The following is a 22797-nucleotide window of genomic DNA, read 5'->3' on the forward strand; positions in this document are numbered from 1 at the left end:
ACAATATTGAGCTAAAACTATCGGGGATCTTATTGCAAAGGCTACCCTTATTGATGCTTCATCTTCCTGCTTTGCTTAATTATACCGTCATCTTTTAAGAATGCCAATCAGAAATAAAACGGGATGATGGCAAATGGGGAAACATATAGTTTAAATATGTAAGTGTGGAAGGGGAGTCCGAGGCGACGACTATTGATAGCAATGCGACTGAAATTCATTCCCTGCATTTGATACAGACACATGATGTTATGTCATATTTTCAAGCCAATATATGTAAATACACTACGAGAGTAAACATTGAACTGTTGGAAAACAAAATTAGGTATATTAGCAATATATCGTGTCTGAAATGAAATTATTTGACGAGTCTTTAAAATACAACGTTTATGGGTCTGAAACAATTCATAGCTCTGGACTTTTCAGAAAATACATTTCCGGAAAAAGATACATATGCGTTAGCCGAGCCAAACTTGAACATCTCATATTTTGAATTCAAGCAATATCAATCTCACATCAGCAAGCATTATGGGAAAGAGCAGACCTTTCTTTATCAGAGACTTTAGCAATAAGGTGAGCAAATTAACAAATATGTTGGATATTGTCTTTGATGAAAATAAATACTGCATCCCTGGAGTAGTGACACTGAAAAACAATACATTTCTAACATGACCTGAATTCGATAAGCGTGGTGTTCGTAAATTAATTGAGCTTTTCGCGCTATTTAGACTTTTTTTTTAATTTGAATGGTGCTAACTTCACTCGTGACTGCAAGGCTGAACCATTTCTCCGTATTCGAGAAAATGTTATTTAAACAAATGAAACACTGTAATGATAAACTTTGACCATCTTCCTCCGAGTCGTGTAGATTCCCTTAACATCAAGACTTTCGTCAGGGTGGTTAAGACGCTTGAGTTTCAAAACATAGACGGTATGCATCTTAATACCATTGGCATAGCAATAGGACACGAAAAGGTAATTAATATACTGGATGCTCCACGTCTCGCGTTTAATAACCTGACTGTTGAACAACAGACCTGGAGTAAATGTGGAACTATGTAATTATTTATTCTATGCTGTGTACCAAGAGCAGTACGAATGGTACAGGATAATCACGAATTAAATACATGTACCTAGTAAAGAGAACTGTTATTCAAGACTATCATCGGGAAAGGAACTAAGATCATATTAAAAAGTTTCATGCAACTAAATTTAGATAAACCAAAAGGACAAGGTTTGATAACAGTCGATTTTGGCCCAAATCCGATTCAGATAAAACTCATAAAAGAAGTTCATCGCTCTTCGTCAGATATGTATTTGATTCGTATCCACGAGATCTTGTAATAAAGAAAGGAAACCATTAAAAAACCAGAGATTTTCTCCTCCGGCAAGGCACCTATTTTCGTGGACTATTGACACTATGGTTAAAAGCCAGTTTAAAGCTGTTGTCCTAAAAGTATATATATAAAATAATGCCTTTGCATACAATATGCTTAATATTTAATGAATGTATGTATAAGTCTGCCTTTTCTTTCACAATATAGTTTAAATGATATGTATATTTACGTTAAGAGTGGTTTTATTTCATTCGAAGCGTTAACTTATGTTTACATATAGGACTGACATGAGTGTCAAGCTCTTGACATATTCTCCAGAAAATAACAATCGATGTATCCCTTGATCATATGTCTATGAAATTAAAGTTGTTTCGTTATGAATAACAAGATATGCACCATAGTGAAAAATTCCAGGCCGTACCCTCATCCACTCCTTGAAAGTACCCTAATTTATCAGTCTTGTATGCACACAAACAGATAGATAGATAGATATAGGCAATTTCTTAATTACTAACCTATTCATTATCCTGCTTTTTTTGCATATTTGTCAGAATAATAGTTCTATTTTATTGTTTGAATTATCAAAGGTAAAAAAGAGCTGCTTGTATTTATTGTATGTCTCCCTCCTAGACAGAGGTATCACATGTCACCAACAAGAAGACGGGAAATAAATATTGCTAAACTTGGCTTATAGGAAGAAAATGAATTCGAATATACCACCTTTTATTACATCTGATACAATTCAATAATGTTCTAAACAAAATATCTTACATTAGTATGGCACCTGGAAAAATGACCACTGACATTATGACGTCATGAAATGCCAATACATTTTTCTGTCGGGATACTATGGATTTAAGTAAGACGAATCACGAAAAACCACACTGGTCGTTTTTGGATCACGTCAAGGAGTATACACTCTCCTTTATTCTCCAGCCATAGGGGTAAGTGTTAAATTTACATTCTTTTTATTTGATAGGCGAAGCTTATTCGGTTTGTACTGTGTTATCGCGTAATAATGTGTTTATTAAAACGCAGATTTTTAAAGTGTTATCATATATCTAGAAATTATACAGAAACTATTATGTCCCATTTGGTTTTATTATAGCTGTCTGTGTCTGTGTCTGTGTTGGCAGCTGTGTCTGTGTTGGAAGCTGTTTCTGTGTTGGAAGCTGTTTCTGACTGTGTGTTTGAAGATGTTTCTGACTGCGTTTGAAGATGTTTCTAACTGTGTTGGAAGATGATTCTGACTGTGTTCGTAGCTGACTGTTTGTAGCTGACCGTAATAGTAGCTGACTATTATGGTAGCTGACCGTGTTTGTAGCCGTGAATGTCTATGAAATGTTATTGTGAATATGACTAGAGCGGTCCGAAGCTGTACGAAGCCGTCTAAAGTTTCTTGGAGTCATCTGGAGCTTCCAGAACAACGCTGTCTGTTGTGATAACATTATCGTGAATCTTACTCGTGATAAGATTATTGTGAATCTTAAGTTGTGTCAAAGATTATTCAGAACCTTAAGTTGTGTCAAAGATTAATTTGAATCTTAAGTTGTTTCAAAGATTATTTTGAATCTTTAGGTGTATCAAAGATTATTTTGAATCTTAAGTTGTATCAAGATTATTTTGAACCTTAGTGGTGTCAAGAGTATTTTGAATCTTGTGTAAGATTATTTTTGAATCTTTATAATTTTGTTCGAGATTTTGTGAATATCTTGTTGAACAAAATACTGTTTAAGGGGTATGTGCAGTCCATGAGGGTTCTTGGATCTGCACTTCATTTTATTTAATATTTGTTTTGTTTATTTTCAATTGTATTTTTACATCATATATTTATCATTATTAATTCATTCATAAATTTCCATCTTTCCCACACTGTGTTTGGCTTGTTCATTTAGTCCAAAAACCCACTCGGTTACAATTCTGCGACAATGGTCTCATTCGTCCACGATAGCGGTATTTAACCACTTAGACGTCCTTATTTTTCCATTTTGAAAAGAATACAGGGTAACCTTCCTCTATATTTATTGGTCTACATAACCATCGAATGGTGTTAGATGATGGTTTTGGAGAAATTACTGCCGTATTTGATACTTTAATTTCAATATTTTCTTAAAACTACATTAATTAATTTATTTTATATTTAATAACTAGGAAACTTATATTTATCCATTTTGAGTATCAAGATTTACAACATATTAATTTCTCTTTTTAAAATAATTACAGGGCTTTTTTCTCCCACCTCCTTCCACTCACCCCTATCCCAAAAATGGTCCCAGTGTTGCAATGTCTGACATGTGCATGTCCTGTCGTGTGTGTACCTATTTGTCAGAATAACAGTTATTTTGTTGCTCTTCAAATTATCATATGTAAAATAATGTTTGCTATGTTTAGCGAGAGTCACCCCTACTAACTAAGATATTTTTCTAGCATATTTTCAAATCGTTTTGCGTATTTCCTTTTCTGTTGAGCTGACAATGCATGGGTAACTTCTGGGTTCTTTTATCTGAAGGAAAATGACGGAAGGTTGCTAGTACTACTGGTAGTGCACGATATCATAGGCAATGCCTGACAAAAGGTGAGCAAATGGACTTAATTGCCCATAGACTCCCGTCCAGAGGCAAATAAATAAAAAGTATACCCTTTTTATACTTATTCAAATATTCTTTGATTGAAATGCATTGTTTACAATTTGGCGTTCGTCTGCTACATAGTCGCGCAAAATGGTCGATTACGATGATTTTTCACTGCAATTTTCTGCGGAGATTTTTTTTAACAATTAGATTACAAGGAGTTAAAATTAATAATAGCAGCGATTGAAGCAGATGAAAATTGATTTGACTATAATGTGATGGGATGTTACAAACGCTGAAAATGAAACAGAACAACAAAGATTGATAAATTCCCTCACACAGCACCGCATGACCTCAGTCATCATAAGCTATACACAACAACAATAATAATAGCGTGGGAAATGGGCCAGTCAATTTTGAGGTCGCTGAGGGATGTGAACCAAGATTCGAGAAATTATCTGAGGAGGTCTAAAAAGCTATTGAAATAAATCAATACTCAGAGGTTACTAAACGAAAGACAAAATGGGGTATTGGCGTTTCCAATGGTAATTATTTATTTGTTACTTTTTTGTTTTAAATTTGCTTGCTTCTTTAAAAAACGTGAAACGTGTGTGGATGTTGGTGGTTTGGTGAATATGACCACTTACAAAAAAATAAAAGCAAATATTTATGAGACCATTATTCAAAGACTGAATAAAGTTTTAAATGGTAAAACTACTATCTCCACCAATGTGACTTAACACCATTGAAAAATGTATATAATAATCCATAAACGTGATTATTTTGCTAATTTAAATTATTTTGGATGTGTAGTCATTAATTCCTTCCAGCACTCCAGCACTCAACTATGCAACCCAACAAAATATATGGCCGGTTTTGCAAGCATCTCTACATTTAACAACTGACGTGTCGCCACAACATATTGGCCGACCTGCAATTCTATCTGTGCCATGTCTTTCCAAATGGAAATCTAAGATGTGACTGATCTAACTAGGACATCCACCTTATTATCACTGCACTGAATGGTCTTTGTGATATCCAGTTAGGGAAGAGTCGCATATAGCATATCCTTCGGCCAAACGCAAAGGATGAAAAGTCCAAAATATGTTTTACTGTTACAAGTCAGAGAGCGATCATAATGGTTGACGACAGAAACTTGTAAAATAGTACAAATTTGAATACGGAAAAATGAAAACGAAAGTCCTATGTAGCCTTGTTTAAAAAAATGTTACCAATTTGACTGACCAATATTTGCTTTCAAAGCTTTTAGGCCGAATGAAAATTGTTGGCGAATGAATAAGCCGATGAAAGAATGGATGGGCCGATAACATGATTTCTATAGGGTCCACTAACGTGACAGGTTGAAGCTCATTATGTTAATATGTTTAAAATATACAAATCGCTCTTAAAATCTGCCAATATATAAATGTTTCTGAAGACCTATGATACACCGTTCTTTTCTGGCAGGCATAAGGAACAACTGAGTAAAAATGAGTGGATCGATAATTGTTAGGAATTGAGGTTAACATTATGATTTGCTTTAGGCTCCTATGATGCAATGCACCCAACACTCCTAATTAAAACCCCTGGCATTTATGAGAGAGCAAGTTTCTCCGGATTTCATTTTAGCCCTTGGTAAGAACCGTCCAGTGATAATGTTTCAGAACGCGGATGGTCTGAACACAGACCAAACACAGACCAACTACATGAACAATGTATAAACAGATCGTAATCTAATACTGAGGTGTGATACATAAATTATGGTTTTATGGGCAATTAGTTATCTAATCAGAAGATACCTAATGCACACCAGTCATCTGCAACCTATTCCTGTATTTGACCATTTGACAAACCATTTAGCCGTAAAATGGTAGACTGTCGGTTTCGTACCTAATACCAAGTCAAGCAACCAATACTTGTTGACCATAATGTGTGCATCAACAAAATTGTAATAGGCTATCCCTTTGAAAAATATTAAAGCAAAAACTGTTCTAAACGTTTTGGCAGTGTTTTTAACACTTGTTTTCCTCCCCAGATATATCCAGTGTATAAAGGGTCAGGTTTTATGTTTGAATATTTCCAACCACTTATGCATGAATTAGACATCCAACAGTTTAATTTTTCTGCAGATCACCCCGAAAGTCATTGGGCTACCTCAAGACTGTCCGAAAACACTCTCAACTAACTCGAATACATGTATACAATTATACTGAATCAAACCTAAGAAGACAGTGATCAGTTAAATTCTGCATTGTATAATTATGGAGTAAGATCAGTAGAGTTTGTTTCCCTTGTTGATACTTGTTGAAGGGAAGGCCCTAATGCTGTCGCAAAGCATGCTCGTCGACCCCAGGATGCATGTATATAATTACAATAACTTAATGAAATATATACGTCTTGGTGCATTATCTCTCTCTCTCTCATTGTAACGAAACTACTTTTATATGTCAAAATTCGGCACACTGATTTTCAAAATTTATTATAAAGTACTTTTTTTTAATCTTTAATGTGACAAACATCTGAAGAATGATTAGAACCTAAGGGTGCTATATTTATATTTTTTAAAATTCTTGAACCAATTTATTTTAATTGATTTAATAATGGGAAGGATTGCAAATAAATAAAGTAAAATATCCTGTAACATTATGTCTTTTTTCTCTGATTATTTACACATTTTAGATCTGCAAGTTTTAAAGGATGCAAACCAGTTTTAAAGTTTTAAAAAACTACAGTCAACGGTTGAGGTTCTGTACATTAACATTGGAAATTGAGTATTGGAAAACAATCCTACACTAAATATAATACTTCTAATCATAAGTAAACATTGCTATCATGACAGTAACATGATTTTCCACGATTTGATTACTTCCGCTTTTGCGACAAAATATGTTCCACAATGAAGATGATGATAAGAACAAGAAAACCTTTAGGAATGCTTAAATTTTTAATGTCAATTTTACCCACAAACCTTTTGTATGTGCAGTTGATGTTCTAAAATATATTATTTTAGTCGGAGCTTATGTACAATAATTTGAAGGGGAAAAAATAGGTGTCATTGAGGTGCGTCAAAATGGGTGATATACTATACAATCTTTACAACCAGGGGCCATCTGATGAAAGCTTGTTAAAAAGTGTACGCAGGAATATATCATTCTCATTTCTGATCCGGACTTTGCTAAAATAGCTAATGTTTCCAAAGTAATGAGAAATATCACTAAGAAGCAGATTTCTTAAAAGGTGAAAGTAAATTACTTAAAGTGCGTCAAAGCTGGGGTTGAAGAAGATGGACCACCCTGCTGTGGTGTATGTATTTTTGTTTTCTTAAGGTGCTATAAATCACTTAGATCTTCGAGAAAGCACATGGTTTTAGAGAACGAATAAAACTTCGTCGCTAACTTACACCTTAATAAAATGAAATGAAAGAGTTACAATATTGATTCGACACGTAGATATTGTAAATTCTTTATCTGCTGCTTGCCACACAAAATGATTGCCGTAAGGCAACCTAAATCCCGTGGGGAGCATTCACTATTTTTGGTAAAGGAAAAACTTCAGATATTTTGAGCGCTGATGGTTGTCATGATGCCATGCTAATACTCTAGTAGCCCATTATGACAACAGATGGCGACCAGAGTTGGATAACAGAAACGATACTGATAAAACATAAAACTTAGTATTTACACTGTTGCAAGGACAAATCTGTATGAAAGCAGCAGCTGGAATGATGTAATTGTAATATAACAAGTTTATAAATAGAAGATAAAAGCTTATAATAAGTAACATAGCATTTGCCATACGAAAAACTATGGATTCAGTTCACAAAATGGCAAACTGTAAGATACAATGATGCAGAAGGAAAGTAAATCTAACCACTTGCAAGCATGACTAGAATTATGCATGTAGCACTTGCAAACTGCCATCAATGAAGAATATAATATACATGGATAGAATTATAAAGGTAGAACTTGCAAGCAGCCATTTACAATAATGTATCAAAGAAGAATAGAACATGCAAGCATGTAATTATGGCGGCAATTCCCCATTACCTGGGTATTTGTGCTCATTGTAATGTGCGCTTTGATATTAACGTAATTGATTATTAAGAAATGGTAGAGTCTCTTTTTAACTTTGCAGTTTTCGTTTCAGAGATGCATATTTATCTGTCATTTCTACGACGGCAGCATGGTTATTGCCATAGGCTTTTTCATCTCCTACTGCCATAATGTGTATTTGCTGTTCCACATTGGACTTGGCAGAACTATTTTAATGATTCAGTATTTTTTGTCTCATCTGCAAATGATGAATATGACAAACATTACAGGCACATGAAGTAAGCATATGCATATGACTTTAAACATACATAAAGACTGGTGAAGATGTCAGAAAGGCTCTGTATAAACAGAGTGTACTTGCCATCTATCACTTTTGCTGGCAAAAATGTCAAAAATTACAAAATTACACATAACGTCGCACTGTATAATCTAGGTATCACATTTGACGTAGCGCCTTAGCTCGGTTGTGGAGTGGGTGTTAACTTGTGGTAGATTTACGATAGGCCTTCGTAGGTGGAAACCAGTACATATGTCATTCCACAAAAAGACTTCGTTCACCGAAATTCTGGTCCGTGATGTCGAGTGAAATCATAATCCGTTGAGTAAAATACTTTAATTTGCAAGACGTACATCATTATATATCACAGAAACACGCCCAACATTAGCCTTCATCAACCCGAGCGCAGCATGGTAAGTCAGCTTTGTATATACTGAAATTGATCAAACTTAATCATCTTCAGGCACTTTTGCCGATTCAGAAATGTTCTATGCACCTGAATTTCATATTTTAAAGTATTCTCTGTATAAAAAAACAACCAAAAAAATATAACCATCACAGCTTGTATTTGCACCAGTCATAAATGCATATAAAGTTATCAACCAATAGTGGGGGGTGGAGGTAGAAGAGTTAAATAATGCGATCTTCACAAACACTATTATGCAATATAAGGTAGGAATGGTCGAATGATTTCCAGAAGATTTGGAAATGTTTTAATTTTACGCGTTAGGCTGGTTCGCGGCGCTTGACAACATATGTTTTGGAAACAAAGACGAAAGCCGCGTTCAAGTATAGGTAATTCACGTTTTATTTGAACATTTTAATATTTCCTTGATACTTGATAGTGATCATAGCAAACATTGTATATACTTATCAACGAATCATTCAAGAATTGCGACAATACACCAGAACACGGTTTTGTGCGTGCAAAGACTAGACCATGTAGTCAAAAAAGACCATACAACCTTTCTCCCTACAAGCTGGATCTAACTATTTACGTGTACTTATGCAAACTCTTGTACAGAGAACACTTATTATCTCAATTTCACAAACTAAGGCTGAAAATCATACTGTTAATAAAGTCTAATACAAGAAAACCACATAATTCCACCTGGGTTGAAAAAAGATTTGAAATATAACCTGTATATAATCAGACATGCCACTACTAGGCAAACACGTCACGGAATAATGTAATGGGTGTTGCAGAAGTGAATCTGTTTTAGGATCGACATTAAAAGTGCACATAACAACTGCTGGATCTGACGGATCGAAACCTTCTTCAGCTTTGACCATTATCATATTCAAACGTGCACGCGCTAGCGCTATTAACATTTTCGAACATAGTTACACTTATTTTGGTGTCCCATAAGAAGTCCACAAGAAGTCCGTCGGGTAATCATTTCAGTCATCATGATCTAAATCAGGAAATATAATCTCTACTCAACATAATATGGCCGCCTGCATCAAATTTGAAACAAGAAACAAGTCACTGAAATAAATTGAAATACCTTGTATTCAGGAAACCAAGAGCATGTTTTCCGCCCTTGTGAAAAGCAAGATGACATGAGGAACCAAACTGTAAGACTTTTAAGATTTCTGATTTATATAACCACATCTCCAGTAAATTTGCGTTATTTAACAACAGTATTTTCAGTAACATAGTGAAATTCCTCCATGCCAGTGCCATTCAAATGAAAACAGCGTTTTACATCAATTAATCCTGCTGTAAGTAACGTAGTGAAAATATGAACGAGTTTTCCTACAAAATACTGCACTACCTTGCGTAGTGAAGAATTTTGCACAAATACAAAAAACGACTTAATAATTTCCTATTCAAATGCAGTAACCTTTTTATTGCGTGATCATTTTGTTTAACTACATAAGGCTTAACAGTAAAATACATTACTAGAAATGTAATTGAATTTATATTTTATTCTAAAATAAATTCATAACCGTAGATTCATCAATGCACAATAACAGTATTCGTACGCACATTGCTCCGCCCAGCGACTGTTTAACTTAGTCGCGCGCTCTACATCAATTTAAAAAGATGTGTCGTTTTTAGAGTCATATTGAGATTGAATGCTCGTGATTTTGTTTCTGTGTTGATCCAACTCAGTTTGCTTTTCTTATTTTGAGGTACTGGATTATTGGGCAAACTCTGTGAAATAAGGTACATGGATTACATCTAGAAATGTAGGCTTCTCGAAATATTAGTACAGCGTCTGTTTGTATCAGGTTTTGCTGGATATGTCTGTCCAGTTTGAAGAACTACCTAAGAAAGTACAATTTGAGAAAATTCAAGATGCATTACTGTAAGTATATTTATTACTATTTTTATTATCAGCTAAAGAAAACATGTTTATGCCCTGTCACTTGCATCTCGCTGTTAGAGGGTCCCCAGCTATGACCTGTGTCATACAGTGTGTCATCTATCGCTAGCGTAACATTGTATCAAAATAGTCGCAAGGGGAAAATTGAAAAGCAGCTGTTGTGTGACACTCCATTTACCCAGCGGAAAAAATACTTTTTCGTCGTCTTCAATTATTGGTTCTGAGGCTCTTAGTTTCCTACCAAAACCTTCATTTGCATTGTTCTTGTATTTTGACAGACTTATAAAATGGTATGTCTCTGACAGATATGCAATAGCCATTGGCCTAAATATGATTTTCTATGCTATTTTTATAGACCCTAGAGAGCACTGGTCATAGTCAGAACCATTCTATTTACGAAGAGATATGAATATTCTCTTAAATAGCAGCTGTTTAAATGATCAAAAGGGTATTTTCAATTATTGCGTTTCTCATTTTTGTTGTTGACATTGCTTCTTTGAAAATTTAGTTTCTGATTCAGTGAACTCGTCCGCCATTGTCAACTTTTTCATTTATACTATCAAACGGACTAAACAGCTTCTTTAGTTCATTCACAAACATATTTAATCAACCAAAACCTAAAGCGTATTCTATACGAATGTACACGGTTTGTTTACAAAGTAGTTCCTAGTGCATTAAACTATCATTAGGCACACATGCAATGTACCTGCCTGCAATATCAAGGTGTTAAATATCGTAAAATACTGCAATCTACCAATGTACAGATAACGGAGACAGAAATGAGCATATAATAACATATGTTTATTTGGTCAATGTGAGTACTTAAATGAAAGTTATCATCAGACCTATGCACTGTCTCCAATACTAAAACCAACAAATGTCAAAGTGTGTACAAAATATACAGTAGCACACACTATGTGCTGAATCAGTTGTTTTTTTTAAATTTCCGTTCCTCAGTTGCCCATAAAGATCTAAAGAGGTCCTTTGGATTGAATGTGCAGAGAGGCATAATGCTGTCTTAAATAGCCACAAAAAAGTAAAGCACTGCTTCAGACAAGGAGTAAATTTTCAGTGATGACTATCCGTTTCTAATAATGTACTCGGTACAGCTATTACTAGAAAAGAACTAGATTATTCAATCATAGAATCACATTTTTAATAGGTATTGCAAAACTACTCCTCTGATCTTATTTGATTATTTATATTTCGAAACATTGACTCTCAGTATTATTACTACAAGGAGCTGGTTAGCCTTGCTCTCAAAATTAAAGAATGTCAATATTAAATGTAAAAATAACTCAAAATAGCAACTTTTTGTATTTTGTTTGCTACACAAATCCAATAACAAGTGATAAATTCTGCACGACAAGTGATGTTTCAAGAGTCACAAGTTTGGGAAAAGTGGTTGAAAAATACAATGACATGCCATCAAATATGGATGAAGATATAAACATATAGAAATCTTTAAATAGTTGTTTCCATAACGATTGACATTGATGGAAGAAATCTTTTACAGAAAGTTTCTAACTGAATCAGTTTTCTTGGTCAACTGTTCATGCATTCGGCTGATGGGCAGCTGTTAGCAATGTGCCAAGTGCACACTTGGTACAGTTTTTGCAAACTTTACCCATTGTAGGTTTCACTCCTTGATAAGACAATAATTTTAATTGCATTAGTTGGTAAATATAATGAAGATTTCCGTTGGTCAGAACATAACCAAATGATCAAACCAAGCTGCGTTTATGTGTCTCTATTTTATACCATCTTCTAAAAAGAAAGTCACGTGCAAGTAACTAAAGCAAACATAGAAAACAAGGCATACATACTGCATACCTCTAAAATGAAATAAGAAATGTTGGCGGGTTTATATTTTTCTTCTGAAAATTAAATGAATTGATTGTAACAGAATCAAATAATAAATCTTTGCATTTCCTGAACATGAATAATTCTTTCTTTGACTGGATTTATCTGAATCTGGCAAAAATAATGTTGCATGTCCGTGAGATCTTGGTTTTTTGTGCCTCCGGTATTCTGCAAGCGATTTTTGTGTCCGAAATGGCAGAATTCACAAACGTTTGGTAAATTCACACATAGAGACAATAAACACACTAACTCATCAATATCTGACATGCCTTCTGAAGCAGACGATATTTTACAAGCTGAGCTATCAAGCATTCTTAACGAGTCAGAAAGTTTGAGTCATTTGCCAGTGGAACACCACAATGATCACAAAAATTAAAATAATTAAATCTCGCAAAGAGGAAGGATGACTAGACAAGAAAAAGATTTTTAAAAAAATATATGAAAGATTATGATCTTTTATGTAGACCTATATCATAGAGATGCGAAACTCGACATCTATCAGGAAGAACATCGGGGCTACAGCACTATCACTACGGCTCTTTACAAATGAAATTAAAACTATAGGTAAATGTATATATGGATTGGGAAAAGGGGGTTCAAAGTCTAAAATTATAACAATTGGATCAATAGTCCTACAGTGTAAGGTGCTGACCCTTAGAGTTAGTATGTGGAGGTGGATGGGAGATACATCTCGTCCATCGTAAGCATCAGATTAGATGTTTTACTTTGGTTGGCTGCTGGACCCCCATCATGATAGCCATTTACCGTTAGTATTAATTATTTAAATACGTTTTGTGTTCATTAACATGTCTTCTACTCTGCAGGTAGACGACATGTTAATGAACACCAAAATATATTTAAAAAAATGAAAATTGTTTGCCCACGAGTCAGGACAATAATGAATCAGAAAAGTCGTACATTACAACATCAAATCCAAGAGTCATTTATATGTCCAACAAAAACACATCATTTGCTTTGAATATTGAACTTCTTTCAGAACACATCTGCCAAGTTAGATAAAATATCTAGACCACGCTGTGGAATGTTCGAAACCTTAAGGTAACCTACCATTACCTAGAAATACAAGTACAAAGGTATTTATTAAGTTGTTGGCGGAGAATCCCCAGTCATACAAATAGCTACGTAGCAGAAACCCCGCACCAAGAATTCGCACACTGAGTAAGCCTCTAAGACTGACTGGCGTTGCATCTTAAGGAAAATCATAATAAAAATAAAAGAATTAATAACATTTTAAGGAATTGTAATTACAAGAGGTTAGTGTTATACTGTCTGATCTTATCTAAGTATAAACTGTCAGTTGCCGACTTAAGCTGCTTTCATAACACCCATCGAGCGTTATTTGCTGTGGGATTCAGCAGCGTACAGTTCATACAATGATAAACTCGGGAAAGAAAGGATTGAATCCTTAATATGTTACCCTGTCTTATGTTTCTGTGCATCGTGTTTGATAAATGTCAGTGCCATATACCGTTAAGAAACCTGAAAATACGGTTTTTCCTTGTTTCCATTTTAAAGATTTATCACCGGTTTGCTTTGCAAAAAAATTCGTCATCATCTGTTGATAGTACTAATAAAAGTAACACGAACGTGCATTGTATGAGTTGAAAGGAATACGTACATTAAGATAATATACCTGGAGACGAATGCATCTACTTCAGGAATATGTTTCTAATCCCTTTCAACCTAAAGTAGTACATCTGTGACAAAATACGTAAATGACTGTCCCTCTTTGTTGCTGAGCTTCTGCTTGGGATTGCGTCTTTAGCTTATATTCTTAAAAAGTCTGGAACGTTTATCTATATTATTTAGCAATACGCTTCAATTTATCTTAAATGAAGGGATAAAGACAGTATAGAAATACAACATCTTATATATAAATATATACGATTAAAGATTCACACTTATAAAGATGCATGTATATAGGCCAAATAGAAACAACCCAAGAAGTTATTCTTGATATAATTTTTTTTAGATCTTAAATGGTTATACTGTAATTGAGAGAGACTTTAAATTAGCCAAGCATTGAAACTCTGACACTTTCAATTGAATAAATGTAAATAATACAAGGGCAAAATAAGTTCTTTTTGTATACTGGTATTAAATATAGGGTTTGAAATATCTGGAAGGAGAATTTTTATTACGGGCGTCGGACCAGTGACGGTAGCGGCCCTGTGTGGTCTGAAGTTTGGGTAAAGTCCTGCTTTTCTGAAGTCTCCTTTAAGTTTATCTCGTGAAGAGAACTGAAAATTTTCATGACAAAAGCCGCTAGAAATCTAGTCTTATTTAAGTCTCGATTTTTGTGAATGTTGCTAACGTACAAAATTATTGTTTCTGTTATGTGGCCTGTTGATGATACAACTTGTTGTATCTTGGCCTCTTTGTTATATGACCCGTTGATATACAACTTGTTGGTGTGAATCTTGGCCTCTTTGCTATATGGCCCGTTGATGATACAACTTGTTGGTGTATTTTGGCTTCTCATGCCTATATCCCTCTGACGGGCCTTTTCCTCACCGCACTGCATTGTACTTTGGTTTATCATAGAGTCCCAGCCTGCAATCGATATTCCTAAGAAGTTTAATGCATTGATCCATCACATTCTAATTTGCCTTTCTCCATCTTTAACGATCTTTGTTTTCTTTCTGTGTCTTGTTCAGCGAGTTCTGTTGGTCTTTCAAAATATTTTCCGAACCAGCAATCAGATGATGGACCTGTGTTTAAACTGAACAGGGTCTGATGTCCACGTTTCTTGACCAATGTTATTACATATTGCCGACTATCATCCGAGACATTGGGAAGACTTGTTGAATCATATCTTCCATGTAGTGGAACTATGCATCCTCCTCTTCTTCAGTTACTACCGTCTGGGGTCAACATTGGTAGTTATTATTAACACTTCGTATATGATCGTGAACAGCCTTGACGTGGATCCCAACATATCTGGACGCTTCAGTGACTGTCATTCTACCTCTCTCGACTACAGATATAACAGCCTCTAGCTTAATGGTCTCAAACTCAAACCACTTTGAGGGGCGCTTGAGTGCATTTTCGATGGACCAAGGGCCGCACCACCTTTGTTATATCTAATGACACCCTGTGACGCCAATCATTTTGCAGGCCAAAGGATACGGCTTGGCGGGCCACATGCGGCCCGTGGTCCGCGTATTTGAGATGCTCTAGCTCATCAATTCATAGCTCTGCCTTTTGGAATTTTGATTTTGGACGCAGAGAGAAAATACGCGTGCATGTGATAGGGATTTCGCTTCATTTTATATCTTAAAACACAAATGTATCTTATTTTACATAACTAGAATATATTTTAATCTAAATTGCTATATTTTAAACCTCAAAAAAGAGAGAAAAATTTAATTCTGCTTTAGTCTGTCCAAAAGGTTACAAGAATATAAACTGAAAGAAAGTTAATACATGAGTACACTTTCATAAGAAGTACTTTATGAAAATGTGACAATTTACTAAATACCATTGCCATTAGGGTATTGTAAATAGAAGCTACACAATTCAAACAGGTCTAAGTTAGTTTATGGCAAGGGCAACTACTCTGTGTCTAATGCTGGAAAAGACCATAGTACAGGAAATGTAATTAGCACGTGTGGATATTGGGCAACATAAACAGACGAGAGAACAAGACGTGACATTCAAATTTGGACCTAAAGAAAGAAAACAAGTGCTATTATTTATTTTACGATAGATCATGATTAAAGGTAAGATAGATGTTTTCTTTTGTTTGAGTGGGTGGACAAATGCCATTTGCTTGAAGTGACAACAAAACATCACCGACAGATCAAATGTGTCAAAAGGCCATGCATCTCCGGATAGCAACAAACATGCATATGAAATAGGGTTCAGTTTTGTTTCTTTTCAGCTAGCCTATTGCATTTAGAGATAAGTTTGGTCTGCTCTCATTGTCTTTTTGTTTCTCCTTCTAAATTTACCCATAGTAAGTTATGTCATGCGCGTGTTCACACGAAAAATAACATCGGCCGTCACTGATGTTAATAGATACATATGGGGAAATGTAACCCAATATATTTATAGATATGTAGATAAACCATGCAGGACTGGGTTTTATAGTCTCTAAACATTTATTTACAAAATGTGAAAAATATTAAATATTATAGAACTGACCATTGTAATGTTAGAAATGAAAATCATCTTTCAAAAAGAAACAAAAAGTAAAGCCTTGGAAGAAATCTGATACTTCACTGCTCCATGATCAGATTACATACAGAAAATAAAGAGCACATTTAAAATGTAAAATACTACTACGACTGTGTAGAACAATATGATCATTTGGTAAATATATTACCTGTTGATTATCTTTAAATGATTAGCTTTTCTTTGACTTAGTATTGTTTACAATTATTAGAATCAAATAACATGTTAATTTTTATTCTTTCAAGAAATAAATCTAATGACTCCCAGAAAATTCAATTGCCTTACAACTACAGTCTGTTAGAGGAAAGAAACAGCAAGCGAATCGTCAAAGGTAGATGAAAACAGCAAGTGAATGATCAATGTTAGATGAAAAAAGAAAGCTAACGTTCCATCTTAGATGAAAAAAACAAGCGAATGGTCAGGGTTTGAATAAAATGCAAGCGAATGGTCAATGTTAGATGAAAAAAGCAAGCGAATGTTAGTGTTAGATGAAAAAGCTAGTGAATGATCAATGTTAGATGAAAGTGCAAACCAATGGTTGAAGTTAGATAAAAATTGCACGAGAATGGTGAACGTTAGACATAAAATGTAAGCGAATAATGAAAAGTTAGATGAAAAGTGCAAGCAAATGGTCCCAGTTAGTTGAAACGCGCAAACGACTGGTCAATATCAGATGAAAATGCAAGAAAATTGTCAAAATTAAGTGAAAATAGCAGAGGACTTCAAGACACACAGTACAAACAGTGGGTTTTGGGTGGCCAGGATTGGTTGATAATGAAAGTTATTTTGTAGAAAATAGAATCTTTTGAGAGCTTATCCTAGTATAAGCTTAAAACAATGGAGACATTGTTTTCTTGATGGAATTTCAGTCCTTTGACAGTCTTGAGTTTGGAACACTCATTACTGAAATTAGCACCTGGTTCTTTGGTAAGGAATTGAAAGCACATGTTTCAAACACACGTAGATCCAGAAAATGCCGCGGCTCACATACATTTCTCTGCACAGAAGGTGTCATCCAGGTTACATTGATACTGATAAATATAGGTTTGATCATGAGCACTCATTAATTTAAAGTTATTGAATTTTTAATATCAAGATGTTTACATAGGTTTACTATGGGAACTAAAATAGTACAGTGAATCCTATAGACGGCCAGAGCAATACAGGGGCTCCACATATGCAAGTGCAATTAACTTTACAATAAATGCAATCATATGGTTATATTTGTGAATAACAAGCAGAATTAATACGTTTTGTAAACCACAGAGTTTCTTTCAGTAGGATATTAAACACATATTTAGCTATATCAAATGTTGCCAAGAAGGGAGGATGGGTGCAATGTATAGAGTGTGTAGATTTTACTATGTTAGATTGAGTATTTTACACATTTTAATGGACTTATGTCTGCCTTACTTTAGTTTTAATTTATATGTCTTCTGATGGAATTTTAGGTAATTTCTCTCATTTAAATCTCCTTTTCTGTAATAATCATGTACATATAGATGGTCACCTTGACCTTTAACTCAGTAATTACATAATATGGCAAGGATGGTAATGTATTTCAGCATTAAATTGAAGAAAGATAAATTGTGATATTAAAAGGGTGACTCTTATTAGACAGCTTTATTTTAATACTTTTTCTGATTTTCTTAAATAAAGCTCAAATGCTTAAATGTTGCCTGAAATGCATCATTGTTGTATAGGTGAACATGAACTTGCAATATAATTTAATATTAACGAATGTAATATTTGACAAGCAGTAATATACAAATGTCATTGCTAATTTATGCATTGAACTATACTATTCCTAGGTCTGTCAAGAAAATAAGGGTGGATATAGGACACAAGTACTAATGTATGGAAAAATGGGAACCAGCCAGGAAATGGGTGACCATAAAATAGAGTATATATGGGTTTGGGCCGTGATTGGTTGATAATGAAAGTTATTTTTGTAGGGGGAAAATAATCTTTTGAGAGCTTATCCTAAGAGTAACGTAAAATAATAGAGACATTGTTTTCTTGATGGAATTTCAGTCCTTTAACAGTCTTGAGTTTGGAACACTCATTACTGAAATTAGCACCTGGCTCTTTGGTGCGGAATTGAAAGCACATGTTTCAAACACATGTAGGTCCAGAAAATGCCGCGGCTCATATCCATTTCTCTGCACAGAAGGTGTCATCCAGGTTACATCGATACTGATAAATATAGGTTTGATCATGCGCACTCAGAAATTTAAAGTTATTGAACTTTCAATATCAAGGTATTTACATAGGTTTACTATGGGAACTTAATTAGTACCGTAATTCCTTCAATATGACGCACACGTTATGAACATATGGTCCCCTACCAACATTCTTAGCCGACCAGTAGAGCTTAAATGATAACAAGATAAGAAAACTACAACAAAGAAGCATCTGAATAAACGGACTGTATTTCAGCGTCACATTATTTCTTTCAAAATTTAAGCAAACGTATCGTTCCACTGATAACATCGTGTTTATTAAATTTATATGAAAACATTATATAGGTGTTTCATGAATATGAGGAATTGGTGGACTACGTACGTAGTTTCTCGTGCTTTTGTATGCATGGGTTTATTCGGAAATTTATTTTCAGAGCCCCAACTTTGCCTCCTTTCTATCAAGTTCGAAGAATATTATTTTGCATTTTTATACACGAGGCAAAATGATACTGGCGCCAGTGATTCATATAAGAGGTAGTCACAGATTGTTTTCGAATTCTGACATTAAATAACATGAAACATATAGACAGATAGAGGAATAAAGATCAAAGCAAACTATTTTCAAGCCAAGGAGGTTCTGCATTATCTGGCTAAAATACCTCATCCCCCACCCCTTTTCACGTCAAATGTCAAGAACACGCTGTATTAATTCACACGGTATATATAATAGCACATCAAGGCTCATATGATATCGTAGCTTACACAACTGATGGGGTTCAATCAATGTTCTATAAGAGTGTCGAAAAAGAGAAATTAATTTAAAGCAAAATTGCTCGTTCGTTTAGAGAGAAAGAGAGGGAAAGTGACGTTAAACCATATGCAGTTTCTGTCGTCGATTAGGGGGCTGGAAAAATATTAAGCTATGTGCAAGTATTGTCGGGGTGGATAGTGGGAGAGGGTTAGAACTTGGGTAAGGGATGGTGGGCAGTTTTACCTGCATGACGTAAAATGCAACTTTATATGTGTCACAATCCATGCTTTTGGTGAAAGTTTACCATCTATGATTGACATTGACAGCGATTGGAATGCAGATATTTAATTTACTCTAACATTAAATATATTAAATAAGGAGTATTTATTACACCACCAAGAAAACAATGGGGAAAGCAGAAAAACAAATAAAACTGTGAATTACAGGACTATGGCCACAATATAATGTATCCGTTCCAATTATTCATCAGGTGATCAAAGGAACAAAACTGGTATAGGTCCATTTTCTAAAATATGTAGCTTTAGAACTCTATCGCAATCTCTGCATTTTATACTTTTCAACGGTCCAAACTAAGGCATTATTCAGCACAAATGAAGGATCTACAAATTTATGGTTGTTCCACCTTACGTACAGCTGACTGATTTTTCCTATTTGGCAGGCAGAAAGCTATTTCATCTATGATATTAGATTATCAAAGCTCGTAGACAATTTTGACTACATGAAATGAAAAATTTTATATTGTCAGCATGTTTTTTCTTTTTCTTGAAACTTTACACGCTTGACTGAGACCGATTGAAACCAGGAATAAAATATTTAATTTATTCTGACTTTGTTATTCTTTTTTGCCAGCACCACATCTCTTTCCATCCCTACATTCTTAATCCAGTGATAAAATAAAGAAAATAATGTTTATTCGATGTACGTTAGAAAAAAACAGAGAAAGAGAGAATTAAAAAAAATCAAAATAAAAAACGCTTTGGATTAAAGGGCTGAGGTCACTATGCGTTGAACTGCAAAAGCGTTGTTTCCAATTACACATTTGGTGATCATGAGAATTCATCTTTTATATGTATGTATGTAGTATGTATGTATGTATGTTCACAGTTTAACACTATGTCAGCACAAGACAGGCTATATAGTTCCGATTAAAATTAATTTCTAAAGATGAAAAGTATTCATTGTATGTATGCATACATGTATGTATGTATGTATGCATGCATGCATGCATGCATGTATGTATGTATGTATGTATGTATGTATGTATGTATAAGACCTCTTCTTTTTATATCTGTTTTACCTATGCGTGCGGTTAAGTTCTGCTGTAATCTGCCACAAAACGCACATAAGGTAACTTTCGTGATTATCCGTTATGTTTATGTTTGAATGATATTGGTTTTGTACTTTTAGTTTAAAAAAAAGAAACATCGCGACTTTTGTTTGTAATATTTTACTCTAAACATGTTGAATCGGAAGATGGCTGGAAAAGTAGGGATCCTTTTTGCTAGTTTACACGAGGATAACGAATACATTTTGCAAAATTATGCTTTACAAGTGGTGGAAGGCCAGACCTTCTCACAATTGTTAGAATGCATGTTCATCGCGAGGGCCCAATATAATGCTACTATGCCAGGTGTCCCTCGGGTGGGGTGCTTAAGTTTAAAAAACGCAATAATGATTCAGAAAGAGTGTACTATTTCTACCTTCATGGAGGAATCATCTAAGATATGAATAAAATTACTTATCAACTACTTGTATTTTATTCACAGAAATTAATTAATTACTCATTTCTGTCAGAGAGTGCAAATGTCACATCTAAACCAACTTGCAATTGTTGTAACAAAAAATTTACTTTTTATGAAGCTTTAATATGATGTATAATGATTTCTTGTTCAAGGTTTTCTGCGTTGTTGTGTGATAAGATGCAGTGAATTAAAATTAATGAATTTTAAAATAACAAAATATCATAAAAGCTAAAATCATCATTATTATTAGAATTTTAGCTTATAAGGAATTCAATTTTTAATACATTATTTTTTGAAAAGTGAATTCCTAATAAGATTTTAAGCATGCATACACATCTAATCAATGATGATTAAGTACACTAAGTTTTAAAACTCTTTACTTCAGGCTGATTTACTCTAGGGTCAAGTTAAAGGAATCGGAGAGGGGTCAAATCCAAGAGCTGATAATGAAAACGCATGGAGCTTAACTAATTCCATCAGATCACACAAATTCTCAAAATGGAAATAACTTGTCTATTTAATTTTTATATAGTTCTGTAGAATTAATGTGGCATTACATACGCGGATATATTTTACATTAAGAGAAAAACTCTGTGATAAGGAACACCTGGCTATTGACAATACTTAGTTTACTGAGTAAATAAAATAAAATTATACATTTGCAATATTTTAATCTTATTAGGCCTGATAAAAAGAGAGAGATTGCTCTGGTGGCCTAGTGGTTAGAGCGTCCGACTCGGATGCGGGAGGCCGCGGGTTCGAACCTCGTCTAAGTCATACCAAAGACTTTTAAAAATGGTACTAACTGCTGCCTCGCTAGGCGCTCAGCATTAAGATGTTAGTGTTATGACTGGTTGGCCTGGTGTCAAGATAATGTGACTGGGTGGGACATCGTGCTAAATGTCTACGGCATGATGCCCCATTGCTAGACATCAATATAAACTGCCACACTGCAGACATCTTAGCGATATGACTGAAAAATTGTTAAAGCTACGTTAAAAATCCAAGTCTCACTCTCTCTCTCTCTCTCTCTCTCTCTCTCTCTCTCTCTCTGATACAAAGATACATCAATAACTTGCTCCACTGAAATGTTTCCTCATTTTCAGTATTACTCGAATGACGAAGACAAATTGTATACCCACAGACTCTGAAATACATACTCACGCTACATTCTCGTAATCAGTACATGACATTCTGATTTAGGATCGATGATGCAGTTCATTGACTTCAATACTGATCTGAGTTGACCTGAACGAGTTCAAACAAACCAACAATGACTAGAAAGGCTTTACAACTAAAGCATTGTATTGCTGAGTGGGAAATAACGAGGAATACCTACTACTGAAAAAGTATAGGTTTTTGTATAACATTTAATAGGAAACACTGGCTATTTTAGACCATGAACACATAGCGGTGAATGCCCATTGCTGCAAATGTACAGTTTTTAATAGCATTCAATGGGAAATAATGGGTA

Source organism: Sinohyriopsis cumingii, chromosome 4 (assembly GCF_028554795.1).
Source record: "Sinohyriopsis cumingii isolate HCF-2022 chromosome 4, ASM2855479v2, whole genome shotgun sequence".
NCBI lineage: Eukaryota > Metazoa > Mollusca > Bivalvia > Unionida > Unionidae > Sinohyriopsis > Sinohyriopsis cumingii.